Source organism: Fukomys damarensis, unplaced genomic scaffold (genome assembly GCF_012274545.1).
Source record: "Fukomys damarensis isolate Sample0158 unplaced genomic scaffold, DMR_v1.0_HiC HiC_scaffold_8, whole genome shotgun sequence".
NCBI classification, from domain to species: Eukaryota; Metazoa; Chordata; class Mammalia; order Rodentia; family Bathyergidae; genus Fukomys; species Fukomys damarensis.
The window spans coordinates 9,429,332-9,445,590 of NW_022900920.1; the positions used below are offsets into that span (position 1 = coordinate 9,429,332).

General features: G+C 42.7%; 1 protein-coding gene across 7 annotated transcripts in view; it reads right to left on the reverse strand.

The window, feature by feature from the left end:
* Mgmt (O-6-methylguanine-DNA methyltransferase) overlaps positions 1-16,259 on the reverse strand; it is a 280,232-nt gene that overhangs the window by 227,404 nt on the left and 36,569 nt on the right. For 4 of the 7 annotated variants that reach the window (XM_033761354.1, XM_033761357.1, XM_010620700.3 and 1 more), the window contains exon 2: positions 11,877-11,950. The exons of 2 other annotated variants lie outside the window; for them this stretch is intronic. The gene's annotated coding sequence lies outside the window, so the exon portion shown is untranslated. Of the gene's footprint in view, positions 1-11,876; positions 11,951-12,203; positions 12,220-16,259 lie in introns of those variants that run through there. One more of the 7 variants, XM_033761356.1, reaches the window with a different exon arrangement.

A 16,259-nucleotide genomic window follows, 5' to 3' on the forward strand; every position in this document is an offset into this window, starting at 1 on the left:
CTGGGGAGTAGAGAATGGGGGATGACCGGGCCCCGGCAGTCAAGTTTTCAGAACCTTCCCAGTTCCCAGTGTCATGTTGAAAAGCTGTGCATAATCATCTAAATAATATGGTACATGTAGCCATTATAACACAGATGCAAAAGTGTCTGTGTCAGAACCAAAATTTGGAGGGACAGCTGAGGAATTTGTTCCCTGGTCCATAAACCAAGCATCACTACATATGCACTGGCATTGTCTACATTTTAAAATCATACTTAAAAAATAAAACTCAGTTTCGCTGCAAACTTTTTGTGTAAGTGCATCTATTGAGGTGAGTATGAATAGCTGCTCTCTCTGTGATGCCCCAACCCTCTTTGAATCTGTGCCATCAAGCAAAATCAAGAAGCAGTTATAAGACCCACTGCTGCATATGTTTGCGTGTATAAAAGAAATAAATCACACACAGAGAAAAGTGTTAAAAAAAAAAACCCTTTCTATGTATACAGATTTAACAAATTGTTCCAGAAATCCCCTGGAACTTCAAGCGCTTCTGAGAAATGTTTCCAGATGACAACAATCATTCACATAATCATTGGAATAGTTCAGCCAAAAAGTCCATCTAACTGGATGCTGGTCCATGAGAGAAGAACGGGATACAAAAGGGCCTCTGTAAGTCTTAGGGAAGCTTACAAGTACCAGTCACCTGTTTCCTTAAGAAGTTTCCTAAAAACTCTTCATAACTACCATGACACTGCACACCAGAAACAAATACGCACAAAGACTTTCCATGAACTGGAACATGCCAGGGCTGGGAAGTGCTCATACTGATACATACACACAAGGGGGTCTGTGGGGCAGTGTAGGAAACACAACCACAGGCTAAGCACTGTCCATCTTCTAGCTAATTAGCTGCTTGTAGGAAAACGTTTTTATATCAAAATGAGAATAAAATGCAAAAAACACAAAATTTTTAAAGTAAAGCAGGTAACTTTCTGTGGGCAGCCTCAGATCCAACTCTTGGAAACTCTAGGTCACTTCTCAGTGCTTGAGTAGTTACTTTCAAAGCAAGATAGGGAAGGCACTGCTTTAAGGTATTATGTGTTAAAAGTTATTTTGATTCCCTCTCTTGCTGGAAATTCACTAAAATAAGTTTGCATATTTAATGCAGCAGATACCATCATAACAAAATAAGTGCCATTCTGCCAGCCCAAATACCCAACCCATAGATGATAAAAGGAAACCAAGTTACAAAAAAATGAATGAAATCCAGACCTCCATTAAAAATTTACAATATGGTGGGGGGGTGGGGGTCGAAATAAGACTGCATGGCTACTGAACAGAATTTTGAAATAAAGCAAAGAATTCTTAATTGGACAGAATGCATTCTCCTACCCACAGCTCCCTCTCATGAAAACGACAGCGATGTGTTTCTGTGGCAGGTATGCGACAACATTCCACCAGAGACCTAAACAGCAGGCAGAGCTGCATCAAGCCCTGTATGTGAGGGCAGGGCCAGCTTGTGTCCAGCAAGACTTACCTTCATCCTGCCATCTGGGCTTTCCAAGCTAATAGCCAGAAAGGTTGTGGGACCTGAGTTCATCCAGAGGATGTCCAGTCCTGAGAAAGGAGAAGTGAGGACCAAAAGGGCCTGAGGAGGAAGGAATGTAGGTGACAGAAAAGCTAGCTTAGACCTCAAAGCTCCTGGAACTTCTCCATGGTGGACTCAGGAAGGACAACCAGTAACCCTGCTTTTGGTTTTAGCTCACTAGCTGCTTTGCTTTCTCTATACTCCAGGCTCTGAGGGAACACAAGGGGTAGTGCACATTTCCTTTTGTATTTTCTCTTCAACCCAGCACGTTCCAAAGATTATCTGGCTTTTGAGACATGCTTCTATTACCTCCAAGGCACCTGACAGGTGCCTGGTAAAGGCTAAAATCCAATCTGAGCTCCACCACAGGAAGCTGATCCTTACCCCAGCATTCTCGCCTCTGGTGTTAATTTTTCAGAAAGACACAATCCGAAGACTCTATTCCAAGTCCTCCCCAGTAGGAAACACCATGGCACCCACCACTCAGAACAGGAATGTTGCCAAGCCTGTGCTGCTTTATTTAAAATCAGTGGTGCTCTTCTACCTTTGATAATGGGAACAAACAAGAAGAAAAAAGCTTCATAATCCTGACTCCTTGTGAAAGAAACAGATTTAACAGGAGAGGAAACTCCTAATCTCGTGAAACCTGGGATACCTTGCCCCTCCTTTGGGAACTGGGCCAGTTCGGGTGTTGAGACCCACCATGGACCTTAGAGGCAAGCTGACCCCTAAGTCTTCACCTCCCATACTACAACATCCTTAAATCACATTTTAATATACCAAACTTTGGTTTTGGTAGAAAATGATTTGTTTATAATTCCCTATGAAAACAAAGAGAAAATACCACATTTTCCTTCACTTTACCCCTGCAAGAACCCTCTAGTGCTAACATCTGGGATAACACTAAGCATTTCACAAGAAGTATAAGATGCTCCCTGGCCACTGGGTCTAGCCAGATGGTTTCCCCCCAGGTCACCCCTCAGTGGCCCTGTGTTTTATGCTGCAAACAGCACATTCCTCGAGGCCTGGAAAACTAGCACTTCAGGTACCAACTAACTACTATGCTGCATGTGACAGGCTGTCATGGGGAGGAAAGAGGGTGGCAGGCTGGAGCTCAACGTGTAGTATCAGTTCTTACAACTATACTACTTGGGTGCTTCAGCTTGAATATGTCACGGGAGAAAGCACCCATCCTGCAGAGCCTATGAGCTGGGGAAGTCACTGACTTCTTAGGGAATACACAATGAGCCAGCTTGAGGGAGATCTGAGGGAGACACTACCTTCCTCAATTAGGACAGCACCAAGGCTCGCAGGTCCTAGGCAACACTAAGAGGAATTGCTTCTGCCATATCATCATTGGAAGCCCTGGACAAGTAGCAGCCTTAGTAGAGGGGATGAACTCCCTGGACAACTCTGGCAGACAGCAAGGCAGGTTAAAGTCATCCTTACCCAGGAAGAGGCCTGGGCAGCCAAGTAGCATGTGCTTGTCTGTAATCAGTCCATGGGAAAAGAGTCACAAATAACTAACAAGATTTTTCACCCGTGTGAGGATAGAATACTACCTTAGAACAGATGACTCACTAGTGAGATAATCAGCTAACACTGGGAACCTATTGAGATGCTTGTTTCTGGGCTCAATAACCAAAACATAGTTTGTGACAACTCATACAGCACAGTGAACCCAGTTAGGTCATACTCCCATCCAACAAAATCCTGAGGGCAATCTCTAGCAAACATCCAAGGGTATCACACACCAGGGATGGGACTTGCATTGGAGCTTTAGGGGAGACCTGCAGACACTTTGTGATGCAAGAAAATACTAGTCCAGTGGCCAGGTATAACATCCCCCACCCTCTTCTTCCCCAGACATTTTGGAGGCCCAAAGGCCCTTTAGTAGTATTCTCTGGGTACGTTCTGCCTAGCTAGTAAGGAGCTCAAGGTCAAGATCTGAGTAAAATCTGTCACTGTGGCTATACCTTATTAGCATTCTGGAAGCTCCTTTCCCTTTGACGCACCCAGGCTTCCAGGACCAAGGACTCATTTTCTACCACAACATGCAGGAACATCCAGGGAGCATGGCCCTGTTTATATTAAATGCACACACACCTCAGTTCAATGTATAGTGCCTCTCCATCTTTTGCCAAACCCCTCAAGGCTGCTAGCCACATAGCTCTTGCGCCCGCTGATGTGCCCTAGTTTTCACACAGGACTACCTATGGGAGGCGGCTCCTCCACACTGCTGAACAAATCTGAAGAAAATTTTGACAAGCTGACCCAACTACTGTCTCTGACCTATGTAACAATGAGGCTATCACAAAACTTTTCTGGAATTTCCTCAAATTACAGAGAACAGAGGCCTGTGGTCCCCTAATACAAAGCAATACAGCCTGCCAATTGCCTACACCTGTGCAACAATGTATGAGCCAGCAGAATTAAGTTCTCTTTACCTTAATAAAGATTCAGCTCCACAACGATTCTGACGATCTGTAGCAAATGATGTTCCAGTGAGGAGCATGTGATGATTTATGACTTGGTGTCCTGAATGGAAGAGCCTGATGCTTCAGACACACTCGGGTGGCTGTGAGCAAGCTGGGCTGTGATGGCACCAAGCTCTGATGAGGGCCAGTGCTCTTAGACAGTGCCATCCAACACGAAGGCCACATGACTGCAGAAAGATGCTTACTGCCAAATGATTAACCCAAGACTCTGGTCCACATGGCAAGGAATTTTATGTCCTAAATTAGTTACATTATACTCAGAGTCTATCAGCAGCTTGATAACATGAACGTATAATTCTACACCTTTTACTCCTTAGGCAATAATTCAGTCTAATTCTGTAGCTGAAGCCAAGATATCTAGACTGAAAGTGTACTCTCCATTTGATTAAATACTAATAAATGCAAGAATAAAATACCAGTCTTTTATCTTACAGTAAATTCTTCAAAAACCATATACTCTAACAATTAATTTCTTCTCTGGAGAAAGGGACAAGTCCTTGCCCTCACAGACAGCTTCACAGTCTAAAATCTTAATTACGACAGTGAAAACATAATTTATAGTAGTCTAGGGCTTAGAGAAAGATGACATCACTGCGTAGGTTCTTCGATTCTTGAGGTGACCCATCAGTTGCCAGGTCTCCAGTGGAGTGCCCTGCGCAGTCATTAAAAGGACAAAAGCCAGTCCAATCCTCACTCTCATCACTGAGACAAACCACAAACACAGAGCGACAGCCCTCACCAAACCATGTGACAATACAAACTGAGAGATAAACATAGGTAAAACCTAGCATGTTTTTCTATATGTTTCATACTTTAAAATTTATAAAATATTTTCATATGTTTCATCCATTAAGGGAATAAAATGTTGCCAAAGGAAGGTGGTAAACTTTACAGAACACTTCATTTGTTTTCCACCATTATAAACAGAGTATTGAGCCAGTGCATAGACACTGGGCACACAGCTATATGCATCTGCTCTACGCAGAGCACAAGAGTGGTACCCAGCATGGCCTGTCACAGGCCTTCTCCTGTGACTGTGGAGATAGCTTCCCTCCAATGGGATGTTCTCTGCTGTGAGCCCACAAAGAGGCTAACCATTCCCAAATAAAGTAGATAGGGAGTGTGGCCAAATCACATAACAACTGCTAAAGCATTTCCTGAATAGGGTCCCATTCTCATTGCAGGTGACAAAGAAATAATCTATTTATGGGATTTAGAAACTGAAGTAAAACTTGTGGGAAACCCAAAGGAAAATATCAACTTGATTAATAGTCCTGGGCTATGGCACTTGAGTTAAATTGAGGAATATGCTTTCACCTGGAGTAACAGTGGGACAAAGAGTCTGGACTTGGAAAGTGAAAAGCCCAGTCTGGGCCTCAGGTCACCTTGAGCTCACAGCTTTCTCAGGTCACTTGGAGCACATGAAGCATATCTCCTCCTTGTAAAAGCGACATCGTGGGGACCGAAGAAAGGAAAATGGGAAGGCACCCAGTAGCCCCTCTTGGGCTACCCACACATCAGGAACCACTGCATTGCGCATGTCCTCATTAAAGGACAACCTAAGATGTGTGAACTGTAAGAGGGCATGATGATCAACAATACAGTAGCCAAAGGGTGAACCAAAGTAGAGAATCTGCCACTGCAGCCAAAGCAGATTCAAGCATTAGCTGCAAGATGACAGACCTATGAGGAAGCAGAAGGCAAAGCAGAGTAGCCATGCAGCAGGTAGTGAGATGGGCAGCAGGGAATGGGCACCTCTGAATAGACACATAGCCAAGTAAACTCATGTCATGCCCTGGAAGGCCTCTCTGAGGCTGTGTGACAGCCTTTTCAGGATATTAGACACACATTTCCTTCTATCAATATATAATAATACTCTCCCTTCACTATTGGACATAAGCTAAGGGAACCTATGTCTTCCTACCAAAGCCATGCCAGAGGATGTCAGGGAATCAGCTGGAGAATCCATCAAAGACTGCCCTCTGCTGTGCAGGAGACACATGCAGTGGAGTGCAGAAATGCCACAATTTGTGCCCCAAGAATGACTCATCCTCAGGTGAGGTTGCCTGGGAACTCAAAGCACAAAGGACATCACCCCCACACCTGCATCCATACAGTGCTTCTCACCTCCTGAGGCTCAAGTTGAAGGTGTGGATAACCAGAAAGTTGACCACTGAATAGACACTAATTTATTTTCCTTAAGATCCCACCCACCAAACGATATTCAGAGAAGCCCTGCCTACACTTCCAAGAGCAGTTCAATAACAGCTGGCATTTGCATCTTGGGGTTCTATAAATGCTCAAAGGTCTCTATTTTCATTGGCAGTTTATTTCTATTTTTGCTATGAGTATATATAACATTAGTGACCCATTAAAATATGAAAATTCTGTTTGAGTTTCCATAAGAGACGATGAGTAAGCACCAAGAAGCTTACCTTTTCAACTTCATTATAATCAAGAAATAGTGGACTTGGTTTTGTAAAATGTTATTTAGGGAAGGGTGGTTGTTTTCCTAAGCAGTTTTGTATTGATTTGAGCTTTGTATTAAAATAAATCTAAGTCCAAAATGGTAGATTTCCATTTAGGAGATATTCCATACTGTTTCTGGAGTAGGACAGCAATTAGCCAGATAATTTGATTGTGCCTCTGTGGTACCTCACTGTGGTCCAATCAGGGCTCATGTGCTCATCACATTGCTCCATAGTTATCTCATCTGACTTCTGGAAGTTCCACTTGGGTAAGAGGGGAGGGTATACCTTCCACCTCACCTATAGTGATGCCAGCACATACCTGACCTACTACCTCTTCCTAGCTCTGCTCAGCAAGGCACATTCACAGTCTGTAAAAAGAATCATCTATTTCATAAGTTTAATTATAAATGTACTCCTCCGTCAACACACTTCCAACAGCAAAGTTGGATGTCAGACATGAGCTGACGTTGGATTCCACCATACGGACATCAAAGGCAGAAAGAGTCTAGGCAGTTGGACGGAACTTCAAATGGAGCAATAAAAATAGTAATAGGGGCTGAGAAGAAATGAGTAGATAATAAAATATTTGAATAACTAATGTAAAAACTATCTCAAGCTTTTCCTGGGACATTTAAGCCAGGAACCAACACAGAGTAAGGCTGCCCCCACCCAACAAGAAGTTAGAGTTATAGTTCTAACACTGAGAGTTACAGTTCAAAGACCACATTGGGATAGATCCTGTTTCCTCGATGATCATCAATTCACTAAAGTAAAATACAAAAAAATAAAAATAAAAAAGAACTTTCAATGAATGTCTGTCTTGTATAGATTTCTTGAGGAGAAGCAAAGATATTCAAATGTGTTTGAAGAAGAGCATGCCTCTGACTTAGAGGTTGCCTCCTCAACACTGGTAACTCTATTCTTGCAAAGTGTGCCTGCACTATAATGCATAGGCCCATGCTACTATGCACACTGAGCTTTTACTCTTCGCAGTCACACCACTTAGAAGATGGTTCAACAGGTCAAGATCTTCAGCTCTGGCTTACTGAAGATCTCACAGCTCTCAGCCACATTCAAGGAGCCAAAAAAACCAAGCCAGATCCAAAACCCACTAATGGACATGGTATAGTCTATCTAGGGGACTTTCACTACAAGGACACCAATTTTTCTTTTAATGGGCCAGCTTAAGGACTTGCCTTGATACATGGCTATAAGGTAATGAAATGGTAACCCATCTAAGGAGAACTGCACACTTGTCCTAGAGGGAACAGCACTGTTCTGCAAGCCCTCTAAAATCCCTTCACCAAGGAACAGTGCAAATGGATCCAGCAATTCCACACCTTACCCATTCTGTCCACTTCCCATTAGACTGTGCACTCTGAGAGAACACAGTGCACCAGGGCCGCTGCTACCTCGTGCACTTGCCTTGCACATATGTCCCTGGATAACAGATGACAGGGCACACTGCACCTGCATGTGGACTTGGTGCTTGTACTCAACTGCATGATAATTCCCTGAGTCTCCTAATTCCTCTGTTCCTTAACTGTCCCTTCCTCAAACCCACCAACCCTGCAGGAAGCTGGGCAGCAGAGAAGGGATAGATCCAAACCCATTCTTCTCATACTATGCCAGTCTGCTGGGTGCAGGCCAGAGCTGGATGATCACTCAATAACTGACTAGCCTCCGGAGATTCTGTGGTGCCCCCAGCTTCTGTGAGTCTCATTGTAATACTGGTAAATAGCGAAGGACAGAGCTGTCTGGGTGGGATGTGCTTCCTGTGAGTCCACTCAGACTGCTTAACAAAATACCACAGAATGGGTGGCTTGACAACAAATTCTTTCTCATCATTCTAGAGGCTGGAAACCTAAGAACAAGGTGCTGGCAAATTTGGGGTCTGGGGAGGCCCACTTTCTCACAATTGGCAACTTCTCCTTCTAGGTGTGATAGAGAGAACTACCACTTTAGAGTCTCTTTTATCAGGGCACTAGTCCCATTCCTGATGATAGGGCCCCACCTCTTAATACCATCACCTTAAGGTTTACTCTTTAGCATATCAATGAGGGGCAGAAACAGTCAGACCACAGCACTCAAGGCAAGCAAAAAAGTATGAAAGTATCAGGTTAAACTACAAGGAATTCTAGTGGTTTAAATGAAAATTTAGTGTTTAATATAGAAAAATCATTTTGTCTCAAGTTATTTGATTTGAGATGCTTGTTATAAGCATGGGGAAGATACACATAAAATTCACATTTATTCACGAAATCTGTTTCAATAAAAACAAACAACAACCTGCAACCTATTTATCTACAAATTGCACAACAAAAAAGTATTGTGCAACTGTTTTCTTTGGAAATAGGAATTATTACAAAATTATATGTAAGTTATATCCCATCTTTGTTCAAATAATTGAGTAATATAATTATTTCATATATTGATATAGTCTCACTACCACAAGGAAAGCCTCTATAGTATATTTAGAAACACTAACGAAAATGTAAAACTTTGAGAATGTTACTATAAAATTTACTGGGTACATTTTATCTAAATAAAAGAATGAATTCTTCAAACAATATTCACAGATGAAAACCTCATGGATCTGTAATGTTAATTTCCGGGGTACCTTGAATTTGAAGAAAAAGCCAGACTGTCAAGAATGAAAAACATTGATAATTAACTACTTCTTTAAATTACTGCGGTTTTCTCCATTTTGACAAGACTTTCCAGAGGACTTAGCCATACCGACTGCACCAAGGAACAAAGGCAAGAGGCAATGTCCAGAAAGCAGAAAACATTTACACACTCACTTATTGAGGTAAAGACACTAGCCCTAACAGAACTCACTGGGCAATCATTTCCCTTATCTTACAATATCTTTAGAAAGTCAAGACAGTTCAGTTCTGACTGTGTTTCTACACTGAACACCAAGGCCAGGATAGTACAGGCAACTGCCAACTGTGGTCCCAAGGGCATGAAGAGGAGCCAAGCTGGTGACCACACAACACTCAAAGACCCAGCACTGTGCTCCAGGGTACAGCACTCTGTGCTAAGGCGCGGGTCCAGCCACCTGCCCTTACCAGGAGATTCAGGCAGTGCCATGCTGGTATCAGTTGGGTCAGATACAACATCCACACATTCCTTTTGTTTAAAAATGATAACATATGCTTTTAAAAATTTTTTTGGTACTGGGGATTGAACTCAGGACCTTGCAACTGTGAGACAGGCCAGCACCCCTGAGCTAAATCCCTGAGCACCAAATATTCATTTTTATTGTGGCAATATACACATTTATCATGTTAACTATTTTGTAAGTTTACAAATTCAATGGCATGAACACATTCATAATGGGGCTGTAATTTGTTATGACTTGCTGTTGGGTGACTCTGAACCACCGGTGGTACATACATGGCTGTCCCACTGGGCAACACAGGGCAGTCCCATTGGTGGTATAAACCACCTGATAGAGAACAGTCATGTGTGTACCACTGCTGGGTCAAGCTGGCAGGAACATGTTAAACACCTTCATACACAGCTGCTGCAACATTTTACATTTTCACCACAATACACAAGGGTTCTAATTTCTTCATATTCTCACCAACTCCTGTTATAAAAATCATCTAATACATTTACATTCAAGGCACTGAGTGGTAGAGACTGCAATTCAAAAATTGTTTTGCATTGCTAAGCTGTGACTCAATTTGGTAACAACTCAGCAATAATCATTTTCTGCGGCATTTAGTGTACCTCCTGTATGCCAAGCACTCTCAGCTTCTCCTCCAACTCTTGTAGGAGCCCTGTGAGTTAGACACAGGCCATTTTTCTGCTGATGGCAATGTGAAGCTCAAAGATATGAGAACAAACTTTTCTAGCCCATAGTTCAAGCCACAGGTATGGTATGGTTTCACTTGCTGAGCGTGTCACTGGTGGTAAACTTAGTTCAGATACTCATATTAGTACAACAGAATAAAATGAGGATAGCAAACATTCACTTGCACTGGAATTCTTTAGGACAAGGCTAAAGCAGATGTTTAAGTTAAAAATAAATTGCTAAAAAGAAAACACAGTATCAACAGTACTGTGGTAGCCCTTCAAAATGAAACTGTGAAGGTTGAGCAAAACACGCTTAAGTGAATGAATCTAGGGGTGAATATAGGAATGAATGTGGAATTCTACAAGTATATGGGAGCAAAATCAAGCCTGTTGCTCTCTACTCCCCTCAAATCTGGGGCACAATGGATCTGCGGACTTCTGGCAAATCCAATCCACTGCCCTTTCTTAGCCCTCCACACATCCAGGACTGGGCCCTGAGCTAGCCAGACTTAAGTCTACAACCTAGGAAGACAAGAGTAAGTCTTAGGCCCAGTGAGGATCAACAGATAGCCTTGGGGAGGAGGCACCCCCAAGACAGGGCCATTCCCGCTGGGGTGGCCAATGGTAGGAGCCTATGCAAACTTAGACTCAGATGCTCAGATGCAGCAGAACTGGGCCAGGCCAAGTGCCAGAGTCGTGATGGCAAAGCCCAGACACCACTTAGAGAAGGAGGCTCTAGACCTGGGCAAGTAAAGCTCAAGGGTCTCTGTATCTACTATGATCCCATGTAGAGGTTCTCTGCCCTTTCTGATCCCCAAACACCCTAGAGAAGAATTCCATCTCATTGTACAAACTTGATATCCAGGTAAATATGGTTTTGTTAAAAAAAGATAAAAAAATACAAACTGGAACCTAAGTGGTAGCTTATAGCAGTTCATTTGGATGTCATTATTCCTCTGACTACTAAGAAACTTAACCCCTGGCCTATTTTAAGGACTTTTACAACATAAATCTGTACTATGAAGCATTTGGAATACTGAACTGGCTTAATTTTCCTGCCCTTATTCTATGTCTAATTCTATCTTCTATTTCTAATGTATTTTTCATTTTTTTCCAGGTACTGGGGATCAAACTAAAGACTCTGAGCTTGCCAGGCAGGTGTGGTGCCACTGAGCTACATCCCTGACCCATATTTTTCATTTTCATCAGTCTGTACACTTCTATAAAATTCCTAAAATTCTTCCTTGTCTTATATCTCATAGAAATCAACAAAATAACTAAATTAACTAAAATAACCAGAAAGCCTGTAATGCATGACAGAGCTTTAGATTTGTCATCAGCCACATTACCAAAACAGCCAATATTTCATCCACTCTCACACCTAAGTTTCATGCGATTCCCACCTTACTTGTCACCAGCATAATGTTTCTCCAAAGGACCTAAGCCCTCACTGCACTACCTCCACAGGCCTGGCAACAAAGCCATGCCATGCTGCACTAGAGCCCTGTGGCTGACTAGACTTCTTCCACACACCTGCAGAGGTCTCTGGAGGCAAGGGACTGAGGAGAATCCTTGTTCCAGAGGCCAGCACGTATCTCCTCAGGTTCCTAGGAGTAGGCACAAGAAGAAAGATCAGAATTTGGATGTTTTCCAATATTTCACCCACTCTTACAACACAAGTTCTAGAATCTTTCCCAAGATAAATGGTTTCCCATATATTTTTGACATCTATAGTATATTTTAGCCTTTAGGAAATACTCAGTAAATATTCTGTAAGGGATCATTTCATAGCACATCTTGGGTAAGTTTTCTATTTTAGATGACCCCCACCTGGCAACTACTGGCATCCTCTCTGATTACCTGTAGTCCTCCCCAAGGACTGAGGAGGGATCCACTAGGTAGAGGGCAAAGAAAAGAGGGAACCTGGTCTTCCTGGTCCCCGTAGGGTCAAAGTGCAGGGCTGGCAGATGGCTCCTCTGGCTCCTGTCTCCAATCAGTGCTGAGAAAGAGCTGGCTCACTCCCCTTGCAACATTCAGCTCCATGACTCCACCCCTCACTCTTCCTCTTATCTGTTGTCTGGGGCACTTCCACGTCATAAGAGGCAGAAGAAACTTTTGAACGTCCAGAAGTTTGTTTTTTAAAAAAAATTTGCAAAGAGATTTCGATGAATCAAGCACACACTACATCCCACCCTCATGTAAACCACAAAAAAAAGCTAAACTGATGAGAGTTAGGGAAATACATAGTCAGGCAGAGCAGAATTATATATCTGAAGTCACCTCTAGTTAAACTGGAAAACATGTTAATCTGTAGGAGAATTTTACCAGAAGATTTGTTAACTCTGTCAATCCTAAGTAAACTGGAATTATAGCAAGTTAACTACCGTTTATTATCAACTGATTTCTCCTCAATAAAGCCCAACATTTTCTACAGAAATAGCATGGGAGTACCAGGAAGTCTTAACCTGTCAGGCAAAAAACAATAAGAAAAAGAGACAAGAGAGACAGAGACAGAAAGACAAATAGAGATAGTTTAGAGAGCCAATGAAAATGACCAAAAGACCATGTGTGTGTTCAGTTCCTGGGTGTGTGATATGTAGGACGAGGTAATTTTGAATGTGGTCTGTGGGGGTAGGAACTATTGTGTCTATCATGTGAACACTACAGCACACTGGGAACACAATAAAAATTAAAACTGTGAGGGAAAACTTTATCCCACAGCTTAAAGCAATGCAGTTTCCAGATACTTTTGAGTAGCAGGAATAAACATCTCATATAGGAAAGGCAAAAATTTCAACCCTTGCAAAAACAACAACAAAATAGGACCCTTGGTAAGTCAAATGCCTGACAAAGACTCCTAGCTGCATAGTGAACTTCCATAAAAGGCCTCACATACCAAGCCTATTGGACCCACTCTCTTGAAATAACTGCCCAAATTATTTGATTTTTACTGAATTTCATTGTGCTGATTATTCCATTCAATACATAATTAGTATTACTAATAAACTATCTTTACGATAAGAAACACTACCTTTTTTTTCCAGCCATTTCATCAGTCAGGGCTGAGTAGTCTATTTCACCTGCTCTGCCCTGGGGGGGGTCAGCATCACTCTTCCCCACATGCTCGACCTCCCCGTTTCAGAGCCCCAAAACTGTGTTCTCCTCTCCTGGTAAACACAGTGTTTCCCAGAAGATCATCTGACAGTCACTAAGTTCCTGTCTAGTGTTATGCCCCTCCCCACTCTGGCAACCCTGACCCTGGCTCACATTCCCCCTGCAGGAAGGTCCCCCTCCAGGCCTTCTGGAACAGGTTCATGCCTGCCGCTTCCTAAGGTCCTCACACCTATGGGGTTGCATCAACGCCAGGGCTTCTGCAGATGGGCTGCAGGGCATGTGGCCACCAGCATCGCCCAGAGAGGGACTTGCACACTGCACCCAGGCAATCCTATCCCATCCTATCTGGCATAAGAAACCCAATGCCCTCTATGTGCCTGGGCAGACAGGCTGTGGGAGCCTGCTCAAAAGGGAAGGCAAACGTGGTGAGAAAAGCAGGGAGGAGACGACAAACAAACAGGACTTCACAGAATAAAAGGCACCCCCCACCCCTCATAGGACTTGATATCTACCCAGAACCTACCACCTTTGTAAATGTTTTATCCTAAAAACCTGTGGTAGAATAAAAAGAAAAGCTTTAGGCTTGTTTCCTGGATGCTGAAGTTTAACAGATAAAATGTATTGAAAGTAGATCCATATTTATCTTGGGGGACTGAAAGGTTTCTCCATCTCACCAGTAACTAATACAATCAAATGCTAGCAAATACAGCAGCACTCCAAAGAAATACAGTGTGAAGCTGGACAATAAAAAGTTGCACAGAACCCATTTGTCATTTTGGCCCACGCACCAGAGGCTCTGTGAGCTTGCTTCCAACAGCTTGCATCATAAATCCCCATCTAGGCCCACTCACAGGACTTTTTTCCCCTTGCACTAGAATGTAAGACTTCCTTGTAACTGGAAAGCTCATCCCTGGGGCACCGATATTCCCAACTCAATAGGACCCTTTTCAGTGTGTGCGGGGTGGGGGTGGGGGTAGCGATGATGACACACTAACTTCAATTCCTCCATGAGGGCTATTTTTCTTCCTGGCCCTAGGATCCTTGCCCCACACCCAGCAGCTGGCCCCAGGGTACCCTGGGACAGCTCTTCACCATCTATGTGTCTGGAACATCTATGTGTCATCCATACAAAAAGATTCCTCAAAGCTGGGGATATAGCTCAATGGTAGAGTACTTATCTAGCATACATGAGTCCACGGATTCAATTCCCTGGCCCTGAAAAAGAAGAACCCTCGTTTCTACTCCACCCTTTCCCCAAAGGCACAATCCTCCATCTACTCACTGCCAGAAAGGGAAATTTTAAATCAGTACTTATAGGCTATGACCCCTGCAATCCAGGCAGGATGGATGCTGAGGCAGGAGGATCTAAGTTCAAGTCCCACCTGTGAAACTATACAAGGCCCAGTCTCAAAACTTAACCAAAAATAAAAAGGTTTTTTTTTAATTCATTAAGTTCATTGGTACATTTTAGGTATACAATATGATGACATTCATCATTGGGAATTTGTACCCTTAAATTATATATATTGGTTCTTATTTTTTTCCCATTCCCCTGCCCTACCTTCAAAATAAAAGCTTTTTGTTTTTTTTTTAAAGGGTGTTAATGTAGTTCTATGGTAGAATGCTCCTGGGTTCAACCTCCAGTACTTAAAACAAAACAAAACGAAAACCCATAGGACATAAACCAAAAATAAGTTCAGCATCTAAACTCAAGGATGCAAAATTAGCACAGAGATGTTAGCACAACCAAGGTGGCCCTCAGGAGGCGGGCACTAAGGTCACCTGTCTGAAGGCTCACAACAGCTCAACACTACCCCAGGCCTACCTCACCATGTTCTTGTGGCCCTGTCTCACCATGTCCTCACAGACCCCATCTCTTCACATCCTCCCAGAACTAGTCTTGCCTAGCCAGTCTTCTCCAGGCATATTTTCAACTAGTCCTCACAAGCATGTTTTCACCTAGTTATCTACTATTACCAATAAAGCACTACAGTACAGACACTCATTTAATAAGCACGTTCCATTCCTCCAACTAGGTCATTAAATGCATTGGTTACTGAACAAGGAATTGTATATAGCGTGTTCACTACAATATTCAAAACAAAGAAACGGTCAAAGGAAACTCCAACTTGGTGTCTGTGCTTTTATTTGCATAACTCTTACATGCAATACTGTAATGTCTAACAGAAAACTACAATACTGTACAGTAAAGTACAATCAGCAAAAATTATAGTACTGTATAAATAAGGTGTACTGTATTAGAAAAGACCCTGCAGTTCTATTCAATAAGATGTATAGAAATGTACATAAAAGAAAAAGATAGGTTGTAAGTCTGAGCTGCAGGCTTAAAGTCCAAACACTGTGCCTCACTTGGTAAGTCTGAACAATCACTAACGCAGGAATATCTATGTTAGAAGCCCCATTTCAGAGATAGAAAAATGGAGGATTTGGGGATCCTAAGTGACCTAGCTAAGGACACACAGTCACTAAGTGGTGGAATGAAAACTGTAAACTTATTTAGGATATGGTAAGAGGATGCCTTAACGACATCATGAGATGGCTTTGGGGCCCACATTCTTAATTGCATTGTGCTCCCTTAACAAATTCCAAAGAAGTATGTTCCAAAAAGATTCCCTAAAGATGCCGGGTGTGGTGGTGCCCACCTCTAACCACAGCTCTCAGGAAAACAAGGCAGGAGGTCTACCCAGAGTTTGAAGCCAGCCTGAGCTATATAGTAAGTTCAAAGCCAGCCTGAATTAATGAGTGAGACTCTGTCTCAAAAAAAAAAAAAAAAAAAATCCC